Here is a 25843-nt window from a genome sequence, read left to right as displayed (position 1 = left end):
TTGTTGGTAGAGCTGAATGTTGCTTTGAGATCTGTTTGTTTGTTGTTGGCATATATAGAAGTGTTTTATCCCCAAAGACCTGGAGATTGACATCCTACTTTACTAGGTCTGTCTGTCTCTAAATGTCGCAGAACAGATGGTTAATTCAAAAAACAAGAGTATTAAAGCTGAGTAGATAAATCTGATCTTCTAAAAATTAGGTTGCCAGAACAAGCTGCTGTATTTGAGGTAGCTGCTGAATTGGTCTTTTTTTTTTTTTTTTCCTGATACAAAGGCAAATCTCAGTCTAGTGCCTCAGTGCAAAGAGGTTGGTGGTTGTTTCAAAATTTTCAGCTTTTCAGCAATTATCTCAAATTACAATTAGAGGAAAAAAAAAAAAAGCTTCTTACGTATTGTAGGTCTTTGAGAAGAAAAAAGGCTTATTTCAAATCCCTTGTTTTTCTAGGCTTAGCACTGTGGTCCTGGGTTTTAAAAGCATTGTGGACAAATTTCAGGAGTCGGGTAAGGTTGACACCTGATGATTTTCTCTTTAACCTGCCACAATTTGATTTATTTTTTCCTTTATTTACATAGTTGGTGAAATAAGAAGAAAAAGCAAACTGTTGGAAGAAAGGATTATTATGTTTACAAGCAAGCTATTTTCATACAAAATAGCTCTTGCTGTCAACAAGTAGGATAGATGATTTCAGACAGGTGTTATGCCAAAGAAGCATTTAGATCATCTAATCCAACCTGCATGCCACAGACCCACGTTGTCTCTGGGCAGAGCCTACTAGTAAATGAATCCACATACATCTGTACTGTATGAAAGGGATTCAAGCATTTGTTTTCTGCATTCATCCTGTTGGGATTATTGCTTGGGAACACCATTTCATACTAACCCACTTGCCTACTTTCAAATGAAACATTCAGATGAGCAGACTGCTGCTTATCTTAGCCTGTGGGGGTTCAAATACTTGTAATTCTTCCATGAGCTGCTGGAAGTTATTGTTGCTTAGCACTCTTCAGGATTCTCTGACCTTGCAATCCATTTTTCTATGGTGGATTGATAAGAGTTTTGTACGTAAATTTTGGGAGATTATTTTTTACTTATCTGCTGTTATAAGATGAGCTATCATATTTTGGGGGGAATAACTTTATTTTAAATCTCTATGCATGGTGTAAAGGTAGGTTGATCATTGTATAAAAGCTGGAGAAAGCAGTGAAATTATTTGTGTATGCCTCTGCATTGGTAAGTGCCTTTAAAGTTAAAATATTCAGGCTTTCAAATCTTCTTTTTGCTAATTCCTCTGATGTTTAACTCTATGTATGAAAGGTGTTGGACAAACAAGTGTAAACCAATTCCTTCCATCTGTTCAATTTACACTGTTTTGCAGTAGAATTGAGCTTGCTGTGTAAGAATGTCGAATCTCAAATTTTTATAAGAAAAAAAAATCCCCTTTGCCATAGAAGCAAGTCTGAGAGGAATATACTTGGTTGCATTTTTAAATGCTGATCAAAATCTTGGCTTCCATGGGGCTTTTTTTTTTGGCTTTTCTTAGAAGAAAGGATGGGGTTGGTTCTTTTTAAATTCTGCTTCTTCTAAGTGGCCTCAACACACTTTTTATTTCAGGAACCAGTGACCCCTTCAAAACTGGTAAAAAAAAAAACAGTTCGAACTAGAACAACCTTGGTGAAGCCTGGAGAAAGCAATATGTTTGGGAAGAAATTGGCAGAGGCACCAAACTGTCTGAGAGCAGAAGGAGTGTTGTCATCAGTTGCAAAATCAATACAAATACTACAAAAAGAAATAAAAATTACTCTTTCTCTGCTCTTGCCAAACGCAAGGAACGGGAGCCATAAATACCATTGGTAAATTGTCTTTGCAGGATGCTCACTGGCAGCTGTTGTAATCAACAAGTTGGAGTTGACCCTTGTAGTGCTGGGCAGCAGCTGTTGCAGAAACATTGGATTAGCAGTGATGAAATGAACCTTTTCAAGTTCTTGCCTAAGGACAGGATCTTTACAGTTTAGAAATCTCTCACTTCTCTTGCTCAGCTATTCTGGCTCTCTGGTGGGGTGTTATAACAATAAAAATGAGATTTTCAGTGATTCTCTTGTGCTTGTGTTGCATGGTAAGACTTCCTTTTTTTCTTTACAGTTCAGAGTTGGGCTGTAAAGCAGTTACTTCGTACATGTTAACATCATGTAACTAGTGACCTATCTGCTCTCTGAAATGCAGTTTTGGAATGTTGTCATGTTTAGTAAATGTATCTGGTTGGCTGCCACTCAGTTGACCACTATGGTGCATAGTTTGTGAGGGGATGGCCACCTCTAAATGAAAAGGAGCAGTCACGAGGCAGGATGCATTACTAGATCACTAGTGTCTATGGCAGATGTCTCTAATCCTTGGTTCCCAGGCAAACAACTGTTGGAGCAGAGACTGTAAGATGGAGAGCGGTTTGGTTTTAAATTTTGAAACCGGTTTGTACTGATCCAAGCTCCGTTTCTATGGCAACAGGAAGTTTAGTGCTCTCACTTACCAACTTCAGCTGCCGACTGGTGTTGGGGAGAGTAAATTGTTCCTTTACGCTAACCTCTTCAAGATCAGGAGTTGTGTTGGTATATTAACAGTGCATTTTTTATGGAGACAGAAATAACGAGAATTATTTCATGTGTTTTGTTTGAGAGACGCTTAACTTTAACTACTTACAGATGAGATATAAATGTTCAGGGTTCGTGCCAGGTTACCAAATTGTTAAATTGTCATGTTCATAATGACAATGTAATGCATAAGATCACAGTTTCTCTCCTGATTTTGGGGGGTAGGGAGGTGGCTGGTGGTGTTCACATTATGACATAGTTTTACAGGTTGTGAAGCAAACCTGGTGCTTGCTGTAACTAGAAGGATTAAATCTGACCTCTGCATGCTTTCCCTCCAGTTTTCTTTATCAGTTGACTGCAGTAATGCAGGTGTCCTCCCTTGCTTTGCACCAGCCCTGGAATATATCAGTTCCAGCAGCAACCTACACCTAAAAATGTTGTGAATCTGCACTCTGAGGGAGCCACAGGCTCAACTGGATCACCTTTTTATGATAATTTTCTAAGGTCTATTTGTGCTTTTGCCAACAACGGAGAGCTCCCAGGCATGGTCTGCATGGAGTTTGTACTGGCAGAAGGGCTGTGCTGACCCCAGGGGAAAGCAGGTGAAGGCCAAACCTTCTGGAAGAAGCCCTAAAGAAGCTAGTGGCTCTCCTGGGTTCCAAGTGGAATGGGGTTTATTCAGAAGACCATGGAGAACATAAAGTATGTACTGCTAAGCTGTGTTCAAGACGAGATTTGGTAGGAGAAACTAGCAGTCCTTTGGTTGATAAGTGTTCTCAATTGTGAGAAAGTAGCTCTTCTGATCTGGAAGCTTTGGCTGGTTAAAAAAACCTTTTTTTTCTAATGACTTTGGCATTCTTATCACCTAAAGCTGTTTCAGGGAGCATTGTAATTGCTCCAATTACCGTTTGAAAGCACTTCTATATTTCTGTAACTTGTACCATTCACTTTAATGTACAAGATCTTGACACAGTAGAAGAGTATTGAGTGTATAGGGAAACCGTGTTATACTAGAGCCAGGAGTGTAGTGGCTGATTCTGTCTTTGGAGTAGTATGGTAGTGTGGGGTGAAAAAAAAAAAAAGATATCAAAGATATCTCTCATATCTCTGCAGGCTAATAACTCTGAGTATTTGGGTCCTGATTCTGCATGTAGAACAGCGTCACCAGAAATGCTGATGCCAGTTGAGCTTCCAGCAGGTGCACTAAACTTCTAGTCTTCTAGTTCTCTTCTCTGTGGGCAGGTATTTCAAGCTTAACATATTTAACCCTCAGTTGGTCAGGGCAGGTGACCTTCTGTATAGGTTGTATGGTCTATGAATGCAGCAGAAATGCAGGCTGTCCTGAATAGGTACAAGTACAAACTTTTAAAGAGTTCCTCTCTGTTTTTTTTTTTGTACTTCTATTTAATAGAAGTATCAATTCATTATTTTCTTCTTTAATAATCATGAGGTCAGTAAACTAAGTCTTAGGAGGGAAAAGGGAAAATTGGTTAATTTGGAAATGTTCTTATCTCATGATCTGAAGTCTCCTGGAGCAGTGTCTCCCTGCCTAAATCCCCTTTTTAATTCCAGATTCAATGTTTGCTTGTTTAGGTGCAATATACCAGGCTTATGGGGAGCTATGTGTATTTCATCTAGGCAAGCTGTCTTGGAAACATGGAACACCACTGCTGTGATGGTCCTGTCTGTCTTGCTGAGTAGGAGGTTCCAGGTTTGCTCTAGAAAATGGAGGACTCTTCCTCTGCTGCACTGGCAGGAATTCAGTTGGCATTTGCCAGTGTAAAACTAAAGATTGAACTGCTGGTTCTAAAGATTGTTCTGCTGGTAGCAGAACAGATGACGCACATTTTTCTTAGAACATAAATACAGCAGTGGGGAAGAAAAAGCCCAAAGCAACCATAATTGAATAATCATATTACTTAAGTGTAGCCAGGAAATCTTGTTTGTTTGTATGAAGTAGAAATATGTCAATATTTTTTCAAATGAAAGACAAAATAATTATTCAGCAATTACTGTTTTTTTTTTCTGTTCCAGCAGTCAGTAAGTCTATAACCTAAAGACAAATTTTAAGAAGGTACATGTATAATGTACATCTTTTCTGGAGGAATATACTTCCAAACTACCTGCAGTTAAATGTAGAAACATTAAGTAATCCAAGCAATGGAGCTTCTAATCTTCTTTAAAACGCTACTTAAAGAGTTGCTCTAGCACATACCATTCCTGTCCTCTTGCAGGTGTCTCTTACCTTGTGTGTGAATTTAAATGAATCTTGAGGTATGAAAACATCAAGAAAACTTGGATGTAACTTCTCTTCCTGTGTAGCAGCTGTTATTTAATAGGACAAACCAGTATATATGTGTGCCCTGTCAGGCAATTACTCAGTTGCTGCTTATCTGAGTGAGGAGCTTATTCAGCCACTTGTTTTATCCCTAAGTGATCAGTTCTTTTGTGTTTATTTGACTTTTTTCAGTTTTCCTAAGTTATAGATTTAATTAAAAAAAATAAAGGGAAGAAATGAATACAATTGCATACCAACCTGTGTTTGATGCAAGTACATCATAACTGATTGAAAACCTCATGATGTTTCTTTTCTCTCATGAGTGGGAATAATCTTCTCACTAAAAGTGTTTTTGTTTGTGTTATATAATGGTCATGCAGTGTGAGCATAACAGGCAGCTTTACCTGAGAATCCATTATTTATATTTTGGTCAGGGTGTGTAAAAAAGCTAAGACGCAGTTGAACAACTTCAAAAATACAGAAATGTTGAACCTTCTCCCTTCCCCTCCTCTTTCTCCCTTCTCTTCCTCACCTCCATGTAGTATGTCCAGGCAACATAATCAGTTTTCTGGTGCTATTAGTCACTTCTTTTTATCTGTAAATAGCTATCTCTTTCACTCAGAATCTAAGAGGTATGATTCTCATTCATGTCATTCTTGGATGTAATTTACTTACCAGTAGTCACACTACTTACATTATGCTGCTTAATTTTAGAAGGGTCTAGGAGTTGTAATTGAATTACTAAGAAGATTGATGCGATCTAGCATATAGTACTGGTCAAATGTCTTTTAATGGCATTAAAATATAACCTCATTAGTGCTAAGATTATACCTATTTTCCCCAGAATCAGAGTTTGTCAAGAATGACAAGCACAGAAAAAATTAACATTGTCCCATAATCTTGTACTGTTACACATCTGAATATAAAGGAAAGCTCTCAAGCTGCTCTGGGGCTTAAATATTGAGCTGTTCAAACTTCAATGTAGGTAGGCGCTTGTATTTGACTATAATGCTGTTTTGTGTGGGGACTTCCTGTGCTATTCTATCAGTAAAAGTGTGTGAAATTAAAAAGCTCTTAAGTATCTCTTAAACACATGCAAATATAGTAGCGGCAGACATGCAGTTATTTTCTTTCAGAAAAGGACTACTTCCAACTCATCTTGAAGAGATCAGACTCCTTTTACTGGTGAAGGTGACATCAGTTTATCCATTCCTTGGATTAAAAAACTGCTTCTGTCTTGGTGACTTAGCTTTAAATCCTATGCTTGAGACATACACAAACCATAAAACCATGAAGTGAAAACAACTTTTGGTCAGCTTTTCAACTAATATGCATAAGAAGCCAATTCTGAAGTTCTTAGAACAGTAATTGTGATTGGTTTATGAACTACTTCATAAACTTATGGATTCCCACACATCCCTTGCAGACAACATACGCTTTTCTGTATGTAGTTCCAGACTTATTTTGGGTAATGTTTATTTAATTCATGTGATTGGCTAAGAGAATCAACCTATGTGCCCAAAATTATACTTCCATTTGTGTTCCTCTTCTGTATCTGTATTGCAGCTTGCCTTGTGGGGTTCTCTATATTTGCATTCATATGATGCAGCAGTCCAAGGACCAGCAAATGTTGATTCTGTACTTTCAAGGAAGAACTTATTTGATATCTATCTGATGTAAGCAATGAACTGAATTGTGTGTGGAATACTTCTTTCTGCTGCAAATTGAAATAAAATGTTCAATCTCTCTCCACCTTATACAGTAACAACTAAAATAAGGTTTTAAGCCTGGGTGAATGATGATGATCAGGGCTTGGCTCTGTAATGAAAATTTAAAATTGCCTTTAAAGTATCTTACTATGCCATGCTCCTGATTTCCAGTTTACCCAATAAGCCATTTGGCTACAAGGTACCAATAGGCACACCTTTATTTTAAAGATGGCCAGCATTTTGTTTGATAGAATGCCGTACACTATTTCTACATGCAGCACAGGTTTTTGCATTTAGGTTTAATAATTTAGTCATTATTTTCTTTTGCATTCAAGTCATTTTAAGATTCCCTAGAAGGTATTCCAGAATGGAATAACTATGGGGAGGGATATATGTGCTTGTCAAAGACAGCTCATTTGTACAGCCTTGAAGACTCACTGTGTCTGCTGTCTGTGAAGGGCGGCTCCGAGTTAAGGATGAACTGTTTTGCACTTTCAGAAGCTGTGGAGATCTATGTCCAGACACTTGAGGGCACTAGGCCTGGGGTGTTTTGGTGACAATAAACAGTTCTGTTGTCCAGTTTGGTCCATATTCACCTCCCTAGTAAAAGAACAGCAGCACTTGCCTTATCTTCCAATTTCTAGACTTACTCCAGAATATTGCAGGGTTCTGTTTATTTATTTATTTTTTTTTTTCAGGGAGGTTTTGAAGGTATATATTATAGCTGCAATTTTAAAAGAGAATACATGACATGAGGAATTTTCAGAACAGTTCAGTCTAATTTCTATGTTTCCTGTTGGATAAAAAACTGCTGAAGAGATGTCTTTTCCAGATCCATTGCTTTATTTTGGTGAATTAACTTCCAATTCTAAACAATGGAATAAAGGCAAATATTTGCAAGTGGGAATGAGAGTGTGGATATGTCTCATCTTTCAGGTTTCCCTGTGAGGCTGCTGCCTATACCTCACGCTTCATATATGGCAAACCTGCTGCTGAGATCAAGGTCTTTCCTAGGACATAACATGCACCAATATTGAATATTGTGGGGAGCTTGTGCAGATGTACAAATTAAATTCATTGTTCAGCTATGTAATATCCAATGTCTGATGTACTCTTATAGTCAAGTGACAGCAGTTAGTTTTATTGTGATCTATTGTGATCTTGTGATTTGTCTGGTGATCTAAACCAATTTCAATTAATGTTGGGCAGGAGTCAAGCTTGAAAGAATAATTTTTGGCTGGATTGCCACCAGCTTGCTAGCACTGGCACTGCTATTGCAAAACCAAAATAATTGTTGATCTGTTAATGGCAAACTGCCAAGAAAATGCTGATTCTGATTTCAGTCCATTACAAAAAATATATTTATTAACAATTACTTATGAACACTGCAGCGACAATAGCATGGGAGACTTCACTGTAAAAACAGATTTACATTTGTTTTCAAGAATCAGACATTAAGAATGTATGTTTTTTTTTTTTTTTTGTGAATATGATAACTTAGTGAAATGTGTCTTACCTGTATAGTCTATTTTTCTCCGTTATAAAGGTTATTTTGGAGGTGACCGAGCCAATGTTTGTGTCTGTTTGCCTAAAAATATTTTATGTAACAAAGAAATAATTGCTTGATTATGCCTGGTCATGCTTTACAAAATCTAATAGTCACCCTTATATAGGGAATTATGTCCTATGCAAAATAAGTGTTTTCCTACATCAGGTTAGTCTCAAGAGGATTTATTGCAAGAAGGACAGATAATTGAAGTAGAGAAACAAGACTTGTATTCTTAAATGAAGAAAAAAAAAAAAGAAATGTCCTGTCTAAAATGTATCCGAGAAATATTGGAGCGAATATTAAAGTTGTCTATCAATGCCAGTGGTGTTGGATGTCTTCTTCAGTTACACATCAAATATAAATAACTTTTGTGGCTCCTTATATTTGTCATTTAAGCTACCTCTTCTAAAGAACCTAACAACTTAAATTTCCATCTCTTCTCTGAAATTTGTTTTAAACAAAAAATGCCATGTTTCATGGCGCTATTGGCTGGGCTGGCTGCAGGAAGCCCCGTTTGCCTTCTAGTGGGGAAGGCATGGTTGGCATGAGCATGCATGTAGTTTGTGGCAGGGACTGGGCTCTTCATGTGTTTTGTTGAAGACCTAGGAGATTTCAGAAGCATCTCTTTGTCCCATCACTGAGAAAATTGTTTCAGGTTGTATAATGCTTTGCTTCCTCAGTGAACTTGCCAGCTCTAGCCAAGAGTGTGTCACTTCCATGCTGTCATTGGTGGTGTCTGATGCCATTGTGCTCTTGCATCTGCCTATTGAATGCTGGGCTGAAAAAAAGCTAATTTTTGCCTTCTGCAAAATGCTACCAGCGCAGCTGAGTGAGGAGATGACTCAATTTTTGAAGTAACATGTTTTCTATATGCTACATATTGTCTCTTTTTTTGGTGTATGTGTTTGTAGTTGTTTTTTGTTCTGTGTTGTTAAAGCTGTGTATCATCTACTTAAGTTTCTATCAATTCTAGAATTGTGTTACTTGTACAAAGGGAAGACTTGCTCCTCAAAATGCTGGCAAGAGATTGTGCTTTAAGTAGTGAATGCAGTAGCATGGGTTTGAAAGCCAGTGGTCTTCCATTGCTTTGATAGTTGACTGCTTTGAAGCAATTTTCTAGTTCTTTTCCAAGAATTATTTGCCTTCCTGTGATTATCCTGTATGTATAGAATTATTTGAAATCCATTCACCATTCTCCCTCTTTCTTGCAGCCATGCCTGCAGATCTGGACTAACGCTAAGAACAATTAGATAAAGTGTTGTTGAAATAAACTTGGCAAAGGAAGCTAGTGCTGACCTAGACTGTTGGATTTCAGGAGAAAGATGTCTTTTTACACCAAATGATGCATGTTAATGGCAAGTTAAAAGTGCTTCTGCCCCCCAGTATTACCCATGCTTTCTGAGCATCTACTCAGGAAGTCAAGATTATTAAGTAGTGTTGCTACCCTTGTAGCTGGTCTGCAGAACGTGACTCCAAAAATTATCTAATTAGCAATACTTTGAGTTGGACTTTGATACTAGGAATACAGATAAATCTTAACTCAGGTTGTTGGTGCCATTACAGAAATCCACCTTTCAATCTGCAGTGCTTACTTAGCATTGCTTATTTAGCTGTAGTCAATTGGATGAAAGAACATTTTTTTTTGTGCTTTTTGTTTGTAAAGAGTACTATTAAACACTGAAACTGAATGTCATGTGTATGTGTTGCATTATATTACTTAAAAAGCTATAGGTTGATAGTTTTTTTGTGGAGTTGAATAAAATTTTCATTGCTATATTTCTTCTTTTCAGCTGAAGAGGTTGTCTGAACTCTTTCAATGACTACGAACAGCAGTAGCTAGTAAAGATGTATGAATGTCAGTTTTAAAAGATGCCACTAGTATGTTGAAAACTGGCTCATCTTCTAGCTGTAAGGTGATATTTCCACTTAGTATTTGATTAATCCTAAAAAGGGTAGATGCATTTTAAAGCTTGTGATAGTTTTAAACCCTAACCATGCTAGTACTAAGGCAAATGAGTTGGCGCATTCTTAACATAATATCTGATGTTTAATTGTACCTGTGCTTTTTTCACAGAATGCTTACTTATAAAGGAAGCAGTATAGATCTTCACTTGATGGGGCAACAAGAAAGCACACGATAAAGGAAAAACAAAGGCAGACCTTCTGGGGATATCTGTACTCATTCTTCCCAATAGAAATATAGGTTGCCTGTATGGCATCTCCTTAAGGATCTAGTATGTGAAATGTTGCCTGTTGAAAGGCATTATTGAGGCTCTGTGGGAATTAGAGCTTCCTGCTTGATTTGGAAGTGAATGCTATAAAAGGGCTTTGTGCTGGGCTCTTTTACATAAGACATAATTGTCTTATGTCACTCTGGGAAATGCTGTAAGGCAGAAGGGAAGAATAAAGTGGACCAACTGATGTCCAGTGTCTGAAGAAATATAAAAACGTTTGTATAAACTTCTGTCTTTGTTCATCACAGCTACAGAAGATCATAAACTTTTAAATCAGAGAGAACGTAAAAGTACAGCAAAACATTGTGATCAAGTAATCTTTGTAAATGATGATGGAAAATAAGTGTGGAGGTGGAGTAAAAGCAGTTTCTAGTTAGACCATAGTACATCAGTGATGCAGGACAGATTTCTTTGGAAATGCTGTCAATACTGCTCCCTGTAGCTTTTGCAGCATTAGAAACTGTTTCTACCTTGGAAGAAGTGAATCTGAATTAAGTGCAAAGGCCTACTGGGAACAGCGGGGGAAGAATGGTATTATGAGAGAATGGGGTAGAGGTGCTGAAGTATCCTCCAACCAGAGATGTTATCTCAGAATACAGGGGTGGAGTAGCTGTCTTTTTGCATTCTGTGTAGCCTTTCAAAAGAGGCTGGAGAGACTGAGGACTGACACACTGAGTTGCAATAGCTTAACAAGCTAATCTGCATCTGCTGAGCTGTGGTAATTTTGTGCTGCCTCTTAACCCATTCTCAATTCAAGTTAAAATGCTTTAGTATAAAATTCTTTGCTTGGGTTTTAAGCTAGTATGTTTGACCTCACACTTGCAGAGGGCCAAGGCTGGAATCACCAGGGATTCTATTTGAAATCAACCACTAGATTACACATTGTTTCATCTTTTTAAAAGGTAAACTAACTTTTAAAGTCATCTACTCTGTCATCAGAGTGGTTCCAAAAAGTGTTTACCAATATGGTGACAGATGCTTTATATCTATCTGTGTGTGTGTAAAGCAGACTTCATTAATGCTTTACCCTGCTTAAGCTTGGTGTTTCTCTGCATAGCAGGTTAGTCATCTTCAGGTGTCTTTAGGTGAAGTCTTTGAATGTGAGTCTGTAACCCCTTCTAATCTTCCCTTTTAATGGAAGAAGTCCAAAGAAATCTTGTCCAGCATTCATATAATCTATGCTACACTTCCACAGTGAAACTGTTTGTGGTTAGGCTTTGACCTACAGCTTCTCTTGTGTCTCACGTAAGCAATAGGTGTTTAAGGTACAGGTCCTCCCTCATTTTATTTTGAAACCTTAACGCTGGGAATAGTTGAAATATGTTGGCTTCAGCCAGACAGTGCGGGCTCAAACAGCATTACTGTTCTATGTTGCAAATTAACTTTATCAAAAATTACTGTTTATGACCTCAGTTAAATTCTCATTGCCTTCAATAGTAAGACCACAATCTTGTATGGAGCAGTGACCATGCATGCACACTATCAGACTCCTTTCTAAAATGAAGAGGTAGTGATGAGTGTTTTGAGTAACATGTGGGAGCTGACAGTGGAACAATGAATCTGATGATTAACGCTACTGATAATAACTAAAAATTCTTGTAAGCATATTCAAATAAGATATTGACTGTATTTAAAGAAGTAAAGCCAAATCAAATATTTCCCATCTGATAGATCTGTCTTCCTCTTCATTGTTAGAATCTCCTGAGTTAAATCAATTTGCAGTGAGGTTTACCTGGTGATGTAGTAGGATGGTTAGTTTTTAAGGCAACATGCAGGCAAGAACTTTGTATTTTTTTTTCCAATTTGAAGACCTCCAAAGATTTCAGTAGAGGTGAGCCCAAGCAATAAACGCTTTTAGAGCTATATGTGTTTTGTATGGGGGTGGTATGGCATAGAAAGGAAGTTGTGTATTTTCAGTAGTGGTCTGTTTCCAAAGTCTTGCAGGCTCAAAAAAGCTGGTATAAGTATTACAATGAAATGCCTGAGCTGGCAGTGATGGGAGAGCAGCCATGGTAAGGGACAGCTCAAGTCTTGGGTACCCTTTTGTTCAGGTAATTGCATTTTTTTTAGCTGGTATCTTAAGATCCTTTCATAAATCATACAAGTTGTACAAACTGCATACAATCACAAGAGGAAAAAATACACTTTTTTCCTTGAATAATATGTAGAGTGGCAGCGTTGTACTGCAGTCTTGTAATGAAGTTTGGTCACTACAGAACTCTGCTCAGTAGCTTGGTTGTTTCTTTGTCCAGACCACCTGGTATACTCCATAGTACTACTGTTAAGATGTAGGAGCAAGGTACTATTTTTAAATGGCTAGGATTATATTCTTTTTTTTCTAGAAGCAAGTTGTGTATCTGTTATTCTCTAAGTTGTCTTCATTTTCAGAGAAGATCAAAGCATCCTGTTCAGCCTCCTCTGTTTAACTTTGATATTTGCCATTTTGAAAACTTTCATCGTTTGGGAATGTTGATTTTGAAAATAGGCACGCTGTCATTGACAATTCCTACATTTTGTATGTAGATGGGTTGTATTTGTCTTCAGGGAAGAATCCATTCTAAGGCCTTACTTAATGAGTTTTCTTTTTTATTGAAATCCTCATGTATTCCATGAAGTGCACAGTTTCAGTGAAGAATTAAAATTTTCTGTGTTGATATTTACATGTTAGTGCATTAACATTGTGGTGCATCTTTACCACGTGCTTGACTTAGAAGTATTTGCAGCTCTTTGGCTTTGAATTCCAGAAGATCAACTAACAGCTAAGTGTATGTGCGTGTGTACACCTCCCACATGTTACAGCACACTGGATTTTTTTTCTAAAGGGAATTTGGGGGATTTGCTAGCCAGTACTTTAAATTCAAGGGAGAAGTTGCCAAAGAAGTGTGAAGGCACCATAAGACGTTGTAGGATTCATTGCTGCTTGCTTTCTTACCTTGATGCTTTTTCAGCTTGTTCTGCTAATTGCACCCCGATCTGAATCCTGCTTTTGAACCGTGAAGAATTTCCAAGGGAAATTGAAAGGTTATGTTGAGCACGTCATTTTAAGTAATGATTATCCCCTACAAAAGTAAAAATAAACTGTTGTTCAACTGTGAGGAAAAGTGTTTGAATCTAGGTGATGACTTCTTCTTTGACCTGATTCTGGAATTAATGTGAGGACTTCATAAGTCAATCAGGAAAAAATAAATACATGTTTCTTAACTTCAAGTTCTTATATAGACAAGGCCTTGGAGTTATGAAAAAGACTGTCTCTCTTTCCACTGTTCCAGTTCTTGGAGAGGTTAGCTACTCTAAGCTTAATGTTTATTTTTCACTTTGCTGTGCAACATATGTTGTGACCAACCCATTGTCGTCTTTATTGTAACGTACCTTTTTGTGCTTACTTTTTTAATTTACTTGCTCTGGTAAGCTTGATCAGTCACCATAAAGATAGCCTCTCTGTCTCCCATCTCACACCTTGCATTTACCTAAGTGTATCAATCATCCATTTTAACTTTTTCAGAGATTTAAAATATTGAATAGTAGGGATAGCGTTTGAGAAAACTTGCTTTTATCATTTTTGTTATATGTGGATTTATTTGTGTGTAACAACCATAGTGGCTTGAGATGTAGAGGGGTTGACTAGGTCACTGTTTCTTCCCTCCTGTAAGAGTGAAGGTTCTGCAGTTCAGCTTATGGTAAGGGTTGGTGCTATGATTTTTAAATCAACCTGCTGGGTTTGGTTTATTTTTCATAGTGATGTTATACTTATCAGGAAAAATGTAGTGAGTGACTTGTAATCAAATTTACGCTTCTACTTAAATGAATACCATCTATGTACATTTAGAGTTTAACTTCATAAAATATCTTCAAGGTTGGGTTCTTTCTCTCCTGCTGTAAGCAGAATGTCTTCAGATTTGTGTTTTTACCTTTGAGCTGAGCAGCCTGATGTTTTCTCTTGAGTCCTGAGTACATTGGATGTAGTAAATTGGATGTTCATCTATACCTGTTTTTTTCAAGGTGACACGCTTAGTGGATGAGGGAAAGGCTGTGGACATGGTCTACCTTGACTTCAGTAAGGCATTTGACACGGTCCCCCACAGCATTCTCCTCAGGAAAATGGCTGCTCTTGGCTTGGACTGGCATACACTTCGTTGGGTTAAGAGCTGTCTGGATGGCCGGGCCCAGAGAGTTGTGGTGAATGGAGTCAAATCCAGTTGGAGGCCGGCCAATAGTGGAGTCCCCCAGGGCTCGGTACTGGGGCCAGTCCTCTTTAACATCTTCATTGATGATCTGGATGAGGGGATCAAGTGCACCCTCAGGAAGTTTGCAGATGACACCGACACCAAGTTAGATGCGTGTGTCGATCTGCTCGAGGGTAGGAAGGCTCTGCAGGAGGATCTGGATAGGCTGGACCGATGGGCTGAGGCCAAAGGTATGAAGTTCAACAAGGCCAAGTGCCGGGTCCTGCACCTGGGGCACAACAACCCCAAACAGAGCTACAGGCTGGGAGATGTGTGGTTAGAAAGCTGCCTGGCAGAGAAGGACCTGGGAGTATTGCTTGACAGTTGGCTGAATATGAGCCAGCAGTGTGCTCAGGCGGCCAAGAAGGCCAGCAGCATCTTGGCTTGCATAAGAAACAACGTGGCCAGCAGGGCCAGGGAAGAGATTGTCCCCCTGTACTCAGCTCTGGTGAGGCCGCACCTCGAGTACTGCGTTCAGTTTGGGGCCCCTCGCTACAAGAAGGACATGGAGGTGCTTGAGCGAGTCCAGAGAAGGGCTACGAAGCTGGTGAAGGGTCTGGAGAACAAGTCTTAGGAGGAACGGCTGAGGGAGCTGGGACTGTTTAGCCTGGAGAAGAAGAGGCTCAGGGGTGACCTTATTGCACTCTACAGGTACCTGAAAGGAGGCTGTAGCGAGGTGGGGGTTGGTCTGTGTTCCCACGTGCCTGGTGACAGGACGAGGGGGAATGGGCTAAAGTTGCACCAGGGGAGGTTTAGGTTGGATATTAGGAAGAACTTCTTTACTGAAAGGGTTGTTGGTCACTGGAATTGGCTGCCCAGGGAAGTGGTGGAGTCACCATCCCTGGAGGTCTTTAAAAGACGTTTAGATATAGAGCTTAGGGATATGGTTTAGTGGAAGATTTGTTAGCGTTAGGTCAGAGGTTGGACTCGGTGATCTTGGAGGTCTCTTCCAACCTAGACTATTTTGTGATTCTCCCAAGCATCTTAAGATGTAATTATCGTAGGTGATTTAAAGGCATGGTTATTCTGTTGTTGCCAACTAGAAACTAAATCCCAGGTGACCTTTTTTTTTATTATTATTTTTTACTGTAAATTTATTGCTGTTTTGGACTACAAAATTTTGCTTTTTTTGTTGCTAATGTACTTTTAAATGTAGAATTGTGTTGCCATTGACATGTTAAATTTTGTAGTAGCCAAGCAAAAAACCTTACTTTTATACTAGCAAATAAATACATTTCAAAGACTTCACTTGTGTAAATGGCCTCTTGATTGGGCATTTCTTGGTAGCTGGTGCTTAGTTGGACCTTGTTCTACTGGATGATAATTCACTACCAGTCATCTAATGGGAGATGGTTATTACTTCTGAAGCTGGGAGTTGTGGGAGTCTAATAAATTGTGAAACTTTGTAGTAAGGTAATCTCTTTACTGTGACAGATGCTATTGCTTTGCTTACTGCTGTTAGAGATAGAGGTAATGGCTTCTGATAGAGAAATAATTTTTTCTGTATCTCCCACATTCGTTTTACACTTGCACCTGTGCAAGGTCCAAACACCCATGTAGTGCATTCCACTGGAAGGATTGCTTCGAGAGCATTGATTAAACATTTTGCTGAGGAGTACAGCAAAAGTCAGCTCCATTGACTCACCTCTAATTGCAAGGCAAGAAAAAGGTAAAATATGACTTTCATTAACTAAATAATAAAGTAAGCAATTAAGGCTCCAAACAAAAATAGATCTCATTTTAACAGCTACTGCTATTATATACAGTTTGTTACTTATCAAATAAATAAACATTATAATTCCACTAACATTTTCTCAAGTACTTGGAGAGGCAGGTGAACAGGTGTTGGGTAAAGGTCTGATGGAGTGCACTCCTTTTCAACAAAGACAAATGCTTGTGAATGAAGCTACAAATCTGTAAGATTTCAGGCCCCGTGTTCCTCTGCAGGTGCCATCTGTGACTTTTTACAATGGTGAAATGAGTAACAGTTATATACTTCAGTACTTTCACCCTGTATTATCCATTGTGTGAGAGACGTTTGAAGTTCATTTTATAAAGCCGACTATTTGAAGGCACAAGTTACCCAAAGACTGCTGCTTAGCAAATTTATATTGTTCTTGTACTGAAATTGAGTTACTTTGTGTTGCAACATATACAAGAAAGTGGTATGTTGTCTTCTACTTCCTTTTGTACATCAGCATAAAACCTAAATTAATGAATTTTTTAACTACTTTTGAAATAACGAACTCTAACGTATTGGTGAAAACATACAAAGCCTCTTTGCCCCTTCATTAATATAATTTCACCTTATCTGCAAAAGACAGAACCTAGAGATAGCAGACTTTCTGATGTCTTGCAAGACTGGATTTTTTTTTGTCTGAGTATAGTCCTTTCTTTGTGTGCACGGAAGTATTCACTGGCCCTTTTTATCAACATAGCAGTGGTGAGCTGTATGAAATAGCTTGCACTGTTGTTTCACTGGCTTGTGTGTTTTGCTGGATTGTTAGTTAGGTTTTGAAAATCCAAAGTCTGGATTTGATTCCTGACCCAACTCACTATAAATTGAGGGCAGCCATGTGAGACAGGAAGAAATGGAAGAGGTAGGAGAATGTTACAATTTTTGAGTGCAGAGCAGGCTTCTGCAAAGAGTGCTAATGAAACTATGTACATTTGTATCAAATGTGAAGACTACAGAGCACCATATGCGAGATGGAAATCACAAAATAAACCTCTGCAGGCCTTTAGAAAAGGAGAAAGGTTTCTGTATCTGCTGCCAGTTTTGCTGCAACTTAACACTAGCTTTACTTCTGAGCTTTGCTTTTTCCTATGCAATTATGGCAAGGCTGGAATCCGAGAGCTGTTAAGAGTGGGTTATAAGTACATTTATAAGTTAACTTAAGTTAACCCTTAAGCCCTCTGGGGAATCACTGTTTTGGATGACAACCTTTTTTGTATTAAAAAGGTTAGTTGGAAGTGCAGAGTGACATGTAATATTCCTGCTAAGACAAAACTAATGTGAAACTGGATTTCTTTGATTGTTTTTGGTTAATTCTAAACCAAAACAACTTAAATTTACAAACAACTTGTGGTAACTAAATGTGGTATCTTCATTCTTTTTCTGTTCCTGATGTGGATTCTGGGATGATCTTACTTCAGTGCTCTTATAAAAACAGGTCAAATCATCATGCAAAATGATGCTGTGTAAGCAACCTATGAAAGGAGAGAAGAATGTCCTTAGTTTGCAAAGATGACAGCAGTCTTTTTTAATAAAACAGGCTCTCCAGAATTGATCACAAATTCCTATGATGTGCAAATAGAAATTGCTGTCTGTCTGTATCTGGAAAGTGAAGAATAATTTCCTCAAGAATTATAATATTTGCTGTTTGAGAGAACTCAAGGAAATGTTGGATTCTGCCTTTATATTTGTGATCACAGGTTCTATGTTAAACTACTGCTTTGCCAGTGTTCAGTTGTTAATCCTGGCTGGGATGTGATGTATGTTCAGTGGCAAAGGAAGATAAATCTGTTTTTATTCTTTCACTACTTTTACGTGTATTTATGTTCTTAGGTACGCTTACACAAGTCAAATGGAATCCCATTCCATTTTTTGTCCAGTTACTGTCAACCAGATTTACCTTTAAGGAAAGAAGTTAAAGCAAGTGCTACACTTTGCTACCATTTTTACTTCTCCTAAATACTGATACACTTGTTTGACTTGTCCAGTTTTTCAGAGTTTTGCATGGTTAAGAACAGACTATCCCAAGTTGTGAGGGACCCACAAGGATCATGGAGTCCAACTCCTGGCTCCACACAGGACCACCCAAAACCAGACCCTATGTCAAGAAGCGTTTGGACAACGGTCTCAGAACTCCAGCAGGCTCAGGACCTTGACCACTGCTCTGTGAGCCTGTTCCAGTGCCTGACCACCCTCTCGGTGAAGAACCTCTTCCTAACATCCATGTGATATCTTACTGATATGCATGTTTTTACTTGTATTGGTCTTCTAAAATATCTTCCACTTGTTCTGTTAGGATCAATAGCAGATGATCTTACTTGACACACTTTATAGCAACCTGCAATTTAAACAACTCAGTGGCTGTGAAAACAGACCTAATTCCAATTTCTGTTAAATATCACAGTTGTATTGCCTTAGCTTATTTTTTTTTGTAAGTAAGCTTTCTCATATATGCTTTTCTGAGAATCAGTGCAAAACATTTAGTCACACATAGGCATGACAAGTTTTTGTGATGCTGTTTAAAGTATTAATAGTCAAGGGTGAAATCATACAGTTTGTTTCAGATGGAAAGACGGGCACACAAGGAGTTTGAACTTCTTGCATTCTAAATCTGCAGAGCAGACTTTGGCTGATCATGAGCTGCAAGACCAGGCAAAATAATTTTCAACAACAAAGTAAGTTTTCCTCTCTGACTTCACACCTTCTCTACTGGTTGTGTTGGACAGTTGCCTGGTCAAGTGAAGCTGGATGTGTCTACCTTTAGTGGTGTAGTTGGGCAGTGTTTTCTAGCAGAGGTGTCTGATCAGCAGTCTGCAGCAACCTTCACACTTCTGAAACTCCAGCAGGAAATAATCAAAAGCATGGCTCCTATCAGTAAGTGTAATACGATATAATTGCAATACATGCTGTCTTAAGGAAAAAAAAAAAATCATGGCAAGTAAAAGAATTAATAATTTCTGCTATTGCTCTGGTATTCTTCCAAACTGAGTTGCACAGAATGCGTGAGGAGATCAGGGAGTCTTTGTACTGGGTCTGGCTGGGATGTTAACTTCCCTGCAGCAGCCCATACAGTGCTGCGCTCTGCACTTGTAGCTAGAACAGCAGTGGTATCACACCAGTGTTGTGTCTGCTGCTGAGCAGTGCTGGCACAGCGTCAGGACTCTTTCTAACCCTCCTAGGGGGTGGACAAAAAAGTGAGAAAGAAACATCACCAGGGCAGCTGACCTAAACCAACCAAAGGGATATTCCATACCATATGATGTCACACTCAGCAGTGAAAGGTGGAAATAGGAAGAAGAGGGGAGGGGTGGACTCTCGTTGCGAAAACATCTGTCCTCCTCCCGAACATCAGCTACGTGCGTTGAGGCCTTGCTTCAAGGACGTGGTCAAGCATCACTCATTTGTGGGAAGTAGAGAGTGTTTTCTTTCCTCTGCACTTCCACATAGCCTTTACTTGTTTTGTTATTCCCTTTCCCCCTCCCTCTTCCCCTTTCCCTTTTTTCCCTTTAGTTGAATTGTTTAATTAATAATAATATTTCCTTAATAATATTTTTTCTCTTTAATTAAATTATCCTTATCTCAACCTGTGGGTTGTTCTTTCCTTTACTTCTTCCCCTCCTCATCTGAGGAGGGGGAGTGAGAGAGCGGTTGTGGTGTTCAGCTGCCAGCACAGTAAAACCAGTACATGCACAGGCTGTGTATGTGTTTTGGTGGCTCTGTTATATCAGCATGCCCTTTTAATCTTTGGTTAATTGTTTCAGTGAGCTTTGATGCTGGGTGTTTTCAAGTACCATCCTACTAGTTGGCAGCAAGAGAAGACTGTCCCCCACCTATATATACTCTCTTTTATGTGACAATGTCATCGTAGTTTATGTATTATGAGTTCTCTTGGAAATATTTTTTTTTAAAAAAAGAAAAATCACATGAGGTGGATTTTTTTATCCTTTTCTCAACAACTGGTTTTCTGAAAGTTTAAATTTGTGCTAAATGAATTCAAGCTTGTTGATTCTGGAGAAGTATGGGAAGCAAATGCCCTTCACATACAAGGAGAAAACTGACACGCAGAACTCCTAAGATCGTGGTAAAAATTGATTTTAAAAGCTATCTGCGTATTTTTATTTCACTCTTTGGTTTATAGACCAGCACACTGTCATAACACTTTTCAGCATTTCAGCAGAGCATAAAGAACTAGGATGCAAAATTTGTGAAGAGGGAGTAATTTACAATTGGATATAAAGAGGTTATCCATTTTTTTTTTATTTTCCTGAGCAAACTAGTAGTAACAAAGGTGATTTCTTTTTTGACTAATGTAGGAAGGGAAGTTAATGTTGCTCCTATTAACACAGGATTTAATGATTTATTTAATGCAACAACAACCACAGCTGCTTGGGAATCCCAGATAGGCTGCTCATTCGGATGTGACCACAGGCTAGTGGTAATGGGAGCAGGATTTGTGAGAAGAGTGCTGTAGGCAAGTTAGACACAAGCAGGCATGGGACTGAGTGATGCGGAGTCAAGGTTTGGTTGAGTCCTCTGTCAGTTCAGTTTATGGCATTAGGCCCCTCTGGGCCAGAGGCAGGAATAAAGTTGTGTGACTTCTGCTGTGACCTGCAACCTTTCATGGTCTAAGTGCAGTAAATACTTCAATAGGTTGTTGTTGCTTATGTCCATGTAACATGCTTTGCTTCCAGTTTGGATCTACCTTCTTGCCATAGGAAAGAGCAGTAGCCAAAATAGGTTCATATAGGTGTTGTCAATAAATATGCTATTTATTGATACAGTAAGACATGACAGAATAGCGAGCTAGCAGGAGGCAGAATTACCTTTTCCTCTACTGGTGTACCCCTAAACTTTCTTTTCAACCTTTCATTTATTCTGTTTTGACATCTGTTATGAAGACATAATCTTGCGTCTGTAGACCCTCATACCACATGCATTTAGTGAGACTTCAAGTGAAGATGCTTGATTGTGGCAGGGAAGTTTTTTTCTTGCTAGGAGCCAATCCGCAATCCCAGGTTTAGTTTTTACATAGCTCATTATATAGCTGCTGAAGGATAAGTTTTGATTAACAGTGCTGAGAAGATAATTGGGACCATATGACCCAGATGTGGTGTAAGGCCTCCCTAGCTTGCAGCACCCTGTCTTCCTCACTGCTCTACGCAAAATAAATGTACCTTTCACCACTACTTCAAGGCATTTAACAATCCAGCTGTACTTCTGTATGGTGGTGTATCGTCTTAGATTGTGACCTTCAGGCTAATAATTCATAGTTGTAGGTTCCATGCAATGTCAGTGGTCTTTCAGAATTGTCATTGATAGAAACATAAGTTAATATCATGATTCTCCAATTACTCTTAGAACTGACCAGAATGTTCTGACCCTGTTAAAACTAGAGATGTGTCCTTGCCACTAATGACTCAGGTTTGAGATTCCTATTTCCATGTATTTTTCCTCTAAGGCTAATTGCTACTCAGCTTCAACAAAGAAAAGACATTCATTTTAAAGATTTCCTTGTATTCAAGGGTGCTGCTTTCCTGTATTCAAACAAAAAAAGACTTTTGAAAAGCCAGCTTGGTTCCTTTTTTAATGTCATTTCTCCATAAGGTTTATTTCACTGTCATAAACTGCTTCTTGTTTCTCCTGAACTTCCTTTCAATGAGTTTACTTAGGTTCACATGAATTGGGACATAGTTTAGTGAACAATGACTGAAACTATAGAACACATGCTGGGAGAAAAAGAAAAAAGTTTTAAGGTCAGAAAAGATTATCTATCAATTCTATTTTTCTTTCACATGAGTGGATGTTTCATGGTTGTTTTAGAAATGTGTGTCTGAAAGAGATCACCTGAATTTGAAAGTAATTTATTTTTCTTACCAATCCACTTTCCACACTGCAGATTGCTGCGTAATAGAAGTTTCCACACTGCTGCGTAATAGCAGTTTAGTCCAGGAAGTTTTGGGAAAACTTCAGTGGGAAACAGATCCTCAGAACAGGCATTCTACAATTTCATATTCTCTGAAGAGGTGACCAACATGTCAACCTTTCTTCAGTTTGCAGGTGCTGCTCATTTGGTCATGCAGTCATATATTCAGTTGATGAATTAATTGTTGTCTCACTTCTTCCATCATCACTACAAAACCTCTTTCTCTCTGCTGGGTAGGCTGCAAGGTGTGATGCAAATAGTTGCTTGGGGTAGACAGGGATAACAGACTCCACGTGTGTCTCAGTGACATCTGAGAATACAAAAAATGGTTTGTTTAAAAACCATTGCAAGCAAAGAAAATTAGGTCTTTGTTTCCTCTATCATCTTTTCTGTGCTTTTGAATTCTTAGCCTCTTTTCTTCTTTGAGCTTATTTATTGAGAGGTAGAAAGGGAATATTTTACCATATTTTTACCTTACGTACCTGCCCAACAGTGCATGTATGTATTTATGAACAGAATTTCACTCTGCAGCAGGTTGAGGCTGGCATACTCCTCATCCTCAAACCTGAACAGAGTCTTAAGTCAGAACTTGCTTCAGTATGGTGGAGCAAAGAGCCTCCTTAGTTTTTTTTAAACTCTCTTCTCCTCTCCTACAAGAGCTAGAAATCTTACTCTTTTTATGCTTCCTTCCTACCACTGAGTTCCTTGCATGTGCAGTGTCTATTTCCTCCTGATCTGAGAATAGCATGATTGCCCACGTGATTTTACCAACTTAGAGACACCCAACAGCCTGTTGAAATTGGTCATCATGGTTCACATTGCTAAGAAATCTGGCCTCTTGTGAAGTCCTAAACTGTGGCATCTCTTATCAGAAGATATTCCTGTTAACTGCTTGTTGGTCTACTGGTATCTGCATGCATGCATGCATCTGCTTAGTACCTTATAGGAATAAAAATAATGCCTCTCATCATACCTGTTTATGTTAACTTTAAATAAATTGCTTCCTGACCCAGTATGCTAGGGAGCCCTGGCAGCAATTTGTATTGGATCCCTACTATTTGAATCAATGAGGCTGGACCCTTTTCTTGTTGGTGTGACTGACATCTCTCACTTTCTGTGTTTTTCTGCATTTTTAACAAATTAGGATCTCCTACAAGTAAGAACTGGAGTTAAGGCTCCAATCTACAAGGTTGCAGTGTGAAAACAAAGAAAACTCTACTATTTTTCTTGGAACTTCAATAGACCCTCTTTTTCTTCTAACCAAAATACATAAAATGTCTCCACTAAAATGTCTGGATTGATAAAGGGAAGAAAGTCTTCCTCCGACAGTAGCTTGATTAATGGATTTATTGTTTGTACAGATTTTGTCAGGAAGCCATATGGCTTTAGGAAAACAAAGCCATATGGCTTTAGGAAAACAAAGAGGAAGTGGCTGATGTTGAGAATCTGATTTAATAGGGGTCTTTAAGGACAGAATGTGGCTGTTATTCTTACTCCTTCCCACTCAGTTTGTAAAGTGGTCTAAGAAGAGCTTTAGTGCTTCAGTGGAGCTAAAGATAATACATCTCTGAGTGGGAAGTACTGGACCCTGCTGCTGGATCTGTATCACAGCGACTCGACTCTCAGGGTAAAAATTCACTGTCCTTTTCCTTTTATGTTAAGTATGCTGGAGTACTTTGCAAGGAACAAAATTTGTTCTTCTAGTATCTTGACAGTTGATCAGTTTGAGATTGGTGAAGGTAACTATCATCTTGAAGCTGAGGTCTCTTTTTGGGATGCGGTGCTGTTTCTTTCCTTCCCCCTCCTTTCTCTCCTTTCTACTCTTCCACCAGCAAAATTCAAGCATGTGTCACTGGATTTGCCGAGTCGTAGTCTGTGTCCTACAGCTGGGTTTATTTTCCTAATTCAACGTGAGTGTGGAGTTTGATAAGTAACTGAGGCTGAAACGCTGATGATTTAAGCTGATGTTATGGGTGAGATGAATGTCCAGTATTACCTGTGACTGTTTGACTCTTGACTACTTGGTGAATAAACCTGAACAGAGATTCCAAAGCAATATTCCATAATGTAACTACTAGCAACTATGTTAAGGATGCTTAACATGCCCTTCCTTGTGTGAAAGTACAGCCTCTCTGCTGAGTAAAAAGTAAAAAAAAAACAACTATGTGAACCATTAATAACTGTTAGTGAATCTACAGTCTAGAAAGCCAAAACATCACTTGACAAAAACATTTTGTAACAATTCAGAATTCAATGAGTATTGCTTTATGACTGAAAGATAAGTGTTCAGGCTATGGTGGTGAAAATAACTGTATATGTACTGTATACGTGTTCAGGATCTCTGGAGATCCTGGAGATCTCTGGAGATCCTGAACATCCTATTCTGAAATTTTTGGCCATAATGTTAAAAGTAGCTACTCTCATAAGGCTTCAGTGCATAACTATTGCCATCTAGCATTTTACAATATGCCAGTCCTTCCTTTCTAGATCTTTGAGATTTTTCTTGTCCTAAGTGTCCAGAAAACATGCTTACGCTGGAGTTTCTGCTTATTGAATCTTAACATATAGCCCTGACAGGTATTAGGGAGAAAACAGTTTGCCTTGTCAAAATTCAGTGATGCTAGCAGAAGAGGAGAGACTAAAAGACTAGAGGAAAGTTTTACTGCTTTAGAGCTGTTCTTTTACATTGCTGTCAAAGTGAAGCTCCCATTTGGTGTTCAGCGTAACAGATATGTTTAATTGAAGTATTATTCAGAAAGCCTTTGACAAAGGTTTAAAAATAAACACATCTCACATGTTCTCCTTGCTATAACATAGTATTAGGCAATGTTTGTAGGTCTGCCACAATTATGCTATTAAGCATCATTGTAGTAAGCATCCCTTCCAAGCTGATTAATATTAGTCAGCTGTTTGGGATTTGTTACCCTTTGCCTAGCTTGTTTGACTCTTTATGTATTCATTGGCTGTGATTTACTACTACAAGGGAGTCAGGGTATGCAGATCTAGAGCACTTGGAGGTTTTAGCATCTGGAAGACCTCCAATTAGAAGATTATTTCACAATCTCCTATATTTACAACTTAGCAATGGCATATGCTCGTGACTACCTAGTGCAGTGCTTAGTATTTCATAATGTTTTAGAAAGCTGATGAAATGCTGTTTACCACATTTGGTTATTTATAGCAGGAAGATGTCACCAGGTATAAGATATAGCAAATTAAGTGCAGTATTCTGCATTTCTTTTAAACTATTTGAAAAAAGAAATTCTGCTTGCATGTAGGTGGCTATTATGTTCCTATATATGTTTCATACCTATTTCTTGTATGTCTACAGGTGCTAGGTGAGTGCTGGTTTTCCAAAGCATTAAAGAGAAGAGGAGGAAAAAGGGGGGAGAAATATGATTTCACTTTCAAGATAGTTTTTCTAATTTATGACAATGTTTCTTTTTTCTTTTCCCCCCAGCAACTGGCCTTGTCAGTAGAATTGGCACTTATGCCTGGAGTAGCAGACTGCACTAAGCCCGCTGCATAATCAGACATTCCCATCTATCCTCATCTGCAGGTAAAAAGTTGTGACAAATTTCAGACATGAGTTTTACTCCTCCCTCTTGA

At 38.5% G+C, this 25843-nt stretch overlaps 1 protein-coding gene across 3 annotated transcripts in view; it reads left to right on the top strand.

The window, feature by feature from the left end:
* RASSF8 (Ras association domain family member 8) overlaps positions 1 to 25843 on the top strand; it is an 86086-nt gene that overhangs the window by 17520 nt on the left and 42723 nt on the right. The window contains exons 2-3 of one of the 3 annotated variants that reach the window (XM_035321430.1): positions 3697 to 3781; positions 25695 to 25793. The exons of 1 other annotated variant lie outside the window; for it this stretch is intronic. The gene's annotated coding sequence lies outside the window, so the exon portion shown is untranslated. The remainder of the gene's footprint in view (positions 1 to 3696; positions 3782 to 25694; positions 25794 to 25843) is intronic. One more of the 3 variants, XM_035321423.1, reaches the window with a different exon arrangement.

The sequence above is a fragment of the Oxyura jamaicensis genome, chromosome 1 (genome assembly GCF_011077185.1).
Source record: "Oxyura jamaicensis isolate SHBP4307 breed ruddy duck chromosome 1, BPBGC_Ojam_1.0, whole genome shotgun sequence".
Classification (NCBI taxonomy): domain Eukaryota; kingdom Metazoa; phylum Chordata; class Aves; order Anseriformes; family Anatidae; genus Oxyura; species Oxyura jamaicensis.
Note: the sequence above shows the minus strand (reverse complement) of the source record. Positions and strands in the feature narration are given on the sequence as shown.